This window comes from Schistocerca americana, unplaced genomic scaffold (genome assembly GCF_021461395.2).
Source record: "Schistocerca americana isolate TAMUIC-IGC-003095 unplaced genomic scaffold, iqSchAmer2.1 HiC_scaffold_438, whole genome shotgun sequence".
Taxonomy (NCBI): domain Eukaryota; kingdom Metazoa; phylum Arthropoda; class Insecta; order Orthoptera; family Acrididae; genus Schistocerca; species Schistocerca americana.
This window is the reverse complement of record NW_025726168.1, coordinates 112,501-117,500: the sequence shown is the minus strand read 5'-3', so window position 1 is coordinate 117,500 and position 5,000 is coordinate 112,501. Positions and strand designations below refer to the sequence as shown.

General features: G+C 51.9%; 1 non-coding gene across 1 annotated transcript in view; it reads right to left on the bottom strand.

The window, feature by feature from the left end:
- Positions 1–1,360, bottom strand: part of LOC124583021 — a 1,910-nt gene extending 550 nt beyond the window's left edge. Inside the window, exon 1 of the ribosomal RNA XR_006974044.1 lies at positions 1–1,360. This exon is cut by the window's left edge and continues 550 nt beyond it. This is a non-coding gene — a ribosomal RNA (small subunit ribosomal RNA).
- Positions 1,361–5,000: the final 3,640 nt, after the last annotated feature.

The window sequence follows — 5,000 nt, the reverse complement described above, 5'->3', positions numbered from 1 at the left end:
CCGAATCAAGAAAGAGCTATCAATCTGTCAATCCTTCCGGTGTCCGGGCCTGGTGAGGTTTCCCGTGTTGAGTCAAATTAAGCCGCAGGCTCCACTCCTGGTGGTGCCCTTCCGTCAATTCCTTTAAGTTTCAGCTTTGCAACCATACTTCCCCCGGAACCCAAAAGCTTTGGTTTCCCGGAGGCTGCCCGCCGAGTCATCGGAGGAACTGCGGCGGATCGCTGGCTGGCATCGTTTATGGTTAGAACTAGGGCGGTATCTGATCGCCTTCGAACCTCTAACTTTCGTTCTTGATTAATGAAAACATACTTGGCAAATGCTTTCGCTTCTGTTCGTCTTGCGACGATCCAAGAATTTCACCTCTAACGTCGCAATACGAATGCCCCCGCCTGTCCCTATTAATCATTACCTCGGGTTCCGAAAACCAACAAAATAGAACCGAGGTCCTATTCCATTATTCCATGCACACAGTATTCAGGCGGGCTTGCCTGCTTTAAGCACTCTAATTTGTTCAAAGTAAACGTGCCGGCCCACCGAGACACTCACTCAAGAGCACCCTGGTAGGATTGCAACGGGGTCCGCCTCGGGACGCACGAGCACGCACGAGGCGCGTCGCACGCCTTCAGCTCGCCCCACCGGCAGGACGTCCCACGATACATGCCAGTTAAACACCGACGGGCGGTGAACCAACAGCGTGGGACACAAATCCAACTACGAGCTTTTTAACCGCAACAACTTTAATATACGCTATTGGAGCTGGAATTACCGCGGCTGCTGGCACCAGACTTGCCCTCCAATAGATACTCGTTAAAGGATTTAAAGTGTACTCATTCCGATTACGGGGCCTCGGATGAGTCCCGTATCGTTATTTTTCGTCACTACCTCCCCGTGCCGGGAGTGGGTAATTTGCGCGCCTGCTGCCTTCCTTGGATGTGGTAGCCGTTTCTCAGGCTCCCTCTCCGGAATCGAACCCTGATTCCCCGTTACCCGTTACAACCATGGTAGGCGCAGAACCTACCATCGACAGTTGATAAGGCAGACATTTGAAAGATGCGTCGCCGGTACGAGGACCGTGCGATCAGCCCAAAGTTATTCAGAGTCACCAAGGCAAACGGACCGGACGAGCCGACCGATTGGTTTTGATCTAATAAAAGCGTCCCTTCCATCTCTGGTCGGGACTCTGTTTGCATGTATTAGCTCTAGAATTACCACAGTTATCCAAGTAACGTGGGTACGATCTAAGGAACCATAACTGATTTAATGAGCCATTCGCGGTTTCACCTTAATGCGGCTTGTACTGAGACATGCATGGCTTAATCTTTGAGACAAGCATATGACTACTGGCAGGATCAACCAGGGAGCTGCGTCAACTAGAGCTGAGCAGCCGGCCGCCCGGGAGTGTGTCCCGGGGGCCCGCGCGAACACGCAAGCGTCCGCTCAATTATTCTGCAAACAGGAGGAGGCTGAGCTCCCCTGCACCATACACCTCGAAACCCTCTCAGGTCCCGGCGGCGCGCAGCGCCGTCCTAAGTACTTGGTCGGGTTCGAGAGAGGCGCAATCGCCCGGAGTTTGGCGAGTAGACGCTTTAGGTGCGACCACCCGTGCTCCCAACTGAGCTTGCCGCTGCCGACAGAGGCCCGGGAGCGTGCTGTCGTGGCATTGCCGGCGGGAGACAACACGCGCCACCTACGGTGACCGGCAGCTCCAACGCCAGCGCCACAGAAGGACAAAAGCCCCACTTGGGTGCCGAAGCGAACTCTCCCAGCACAGCGCACGCGCCAACACGTCCGCACAGCTGCGATACAAACCACCTGCGAGAACCGCAGAGGCGACCGAGCAGCAGACGGCGTCGCGGCGCCGAGCGCCGGGCGGCGGCGCATCCTCAGCGCACACAGTCCTCAATCGGACCAGCACACTGCAGATGTCCACCGCGCTTCGCACCGGGCCCGCGAGGACCTACTTTGGCCGCACGGCGCCGCGTGCAGGGTGCGCCGGCGCGCAGCTGCGCCGCCTGCCGCCTCCGTCGGCCGGCGCGCCTGCCACTGGCCGCCCCCACCAGCCGGCTGTAGCGCGTGCGCCCACGCACCGCACGGCCAACACGCCGGGAGGCCCCCCCTCACCGGCCGGGGACGGTCCCACCCAGCCACCGCCGCGTATCGCTTCACACCCACATGCCATTCACGTTCGTGGGCATGGTGGGTATCGCTGCAACAACCGGTTGGTAGCTCAACCGATCGTCGCCATCACTGATTCACCCCTAGCGAGAACAACCGCACCACAACGGTTTACCAGTTGTTCATTTGCGTAACGTCACCAGCAAACGTAGGCGTCCATCGCCATTTGCAAATTCAACGATTGTTGCATGCCTGTGTCAGGTGTCACGACACACTGTCTGCCCACATACACGCAACAACATGTCCACGCTTAGCGAACACGTGGAAGGTGGCCCCCGTACGTATGCGATGTCCATTGCGCGAACGACTGTCAACCGGCCTCTGTCGCATGTCGCAGATGTGGAACGCAGTGCACCGTGCTATCACGGTGTGTGAGAAGAGACGACTACGTCTGACAACACGCGCCACTACATCAACAGACGGCTCATGCTGATCGCCATCCAGGGCATACCACACTGCAATCCAGCTCTTATAGGGAGACGACACGTAGCTGAGTGCACAACATTTGGACCGCATGGTTCGCCGTTGTTGGCGCAGTCGTTGTACGGTCACATGTACCACGATGTATCATTCAGTACATGAGGACCAATGTGCAGTACAGTGTGTGATTTGGACGTACAACATCAGCGGACAGTTGACACAGGCCGTACCACAGCGTAGGCTAAGTGCTTCGCCATGCGAATGCCAATGAACAACTGCAAATGCCAATGAACAACTGCAAAGGGCATTGAGCATGTACGTCCTGCTGCCATCCACATTACAGTGTATAGCTGCAAGGTGTTTAACATGAAGCGATACACTGGGGACCGGGCAGTGCGAGTAGCAAACTATATTGCGGGGGTTGCAGTTAGGCAACACTACACTAATTTAACGCGTCGTATGACAATTACAGAGCAGGTTAAGGCCCAACGTGTGTTGGGTTAAGGCCCAACGTGTGTTGGGTTAAGGCCCAACGTGTGTTGGGTTAAGGCCCAACGTGTGTTGGGTTAAGGCCCAACGTGTGTTGGGTTAAGGCCCAACGTGTGTTGGGTTACGTTAAGGGGCAATGTGGGTTACGTTAAGGGGCAATGTGGGTTACGTTAAGGGGCAATGTGGGTTACGTTACGGCGCAATATAGGTTACGTTACGGCGCAATATAGGTTACGTTAAGGGGCAATGTGGGTTACGTTACGGCGCAATATAGGTTACGTTACGGCGCAATATAGGTTACGTTAAGGCGCAATATCGGTTACGTTAAGGCGCAATACAGGTTACGTTAAGGCGCAATACAGGTTACGTTAAGGCGCAATACAGGTTACGTTAAGGCGCAATACAGGTTACGTTAAGGCGCAATACAGGTTACGTTAAGGCGCAATACAGGTTACGTTAAGGCGCAATACAGGTTACGTTAAGGCGCAATGCAGGTTACGTTAAGGCGCAATGCAGGTTACGTTAAGGCGCAATACAGGTTACGTTAAGGCGCAATGCAGGTTACGTTAAGGCGCAATGCAGGTTACGTTAAGGCGCAATACAGGTTACGTTAAGGCGCAATACAGGTTACGTTAAGGCGCAATACAGGTTACGTTAAGGCGCAATACAGGTTACGTTAAGGCGCAATACAGGTTACGTTAAGGCGCAATACAGGTTACGTTAAGGCGCAATACAGGTTACGTTAAGGCGCAATACAGGTTACGTTAAGGCGCAATACAGGTTACGTTAAGGCGCAATACAGGTTACGTTAAGGCGCAATACAGGTTACGTTAAGGCGCAATACAGGTTACGTTAAGGCGCAATACAGGTTACGTTAAGGCGCAATACAGGTTACGTTAAGGCGCAATACAGGTTACGTTAAGGCGCAATACAGGTTACGTTAAGGCGCAATACAGGTTACGTTAAGGCGCAATACAGGTTACGTTAAGGCGCAATACAGGTTACGTTAAGGCGCAATACAGGTTACGTTAAGGCGCAATACAGGTTACGTTAAGGCGCAATACAGGTTACGTTAAGGCGCAATACAGGTTACGTTAAGGCGCAATACAGGTTACGTTAAGGCGCAATACAGGTTAGGTTAAGGCGCAATACAGGTTAGGTTAAGGTACGACATAGGTTAGGTTAAGGTACGACATAGGTTAGGTTAAGGTACGACATAGGTTAGGTTAAGGTACGACATAGGTTAGGTTAAGGTACGACATAGGTTAGGTTAAGGTACGACATAGGTTAGGTTAAGGTACGACATAGGTTAGGTTAAGGTACGACATAGGTTAGGTTAAGGTACGACATAGGTTAGGTTAAGGTACGACATAGGTTAGGTTAAGGTACGACATAGGTTAGGTTAAGGTACGACATAGGTTAGGTTAAGGTACGACATAGGTTAGGTTAAGGTACGACATAGGTTAGGTTAAGGTACGACATAGGTTAGGTTAAGGTACGACATAGGTTAGGTTAAGGTACGACATAGGTTAGGTTAAGGTACGACATAGGTTAGGTTAAGGTACGACATAGGTTAGGTTAAGGTACGACATAGGTTAGGTTAAGGTACGACATAGGTTAGGTTAAGGTACGACATAGGTTAGGTTAAGGTACGACATAGGTTAGGTTAAGGTACGACATAGGTTAGGTTAAGGTACGACATAGGTTAGGTTAAGGTACGACATAGGTTAGGTTAAGGTACGACATAGGTTAGGTTAAGGTACGACATAGGTTAGGTTAAGGTACGACATAGGTTAGGTTAAGGTACGACATAGGTTAGGTTAAGGTACGACATAGGTTAGGTTAAGGTACGACATAGGTTAGGTTAAGGTACGACATAGGTTAGGTTAAGGTACGACATAGGTTAGGTTAAGGTA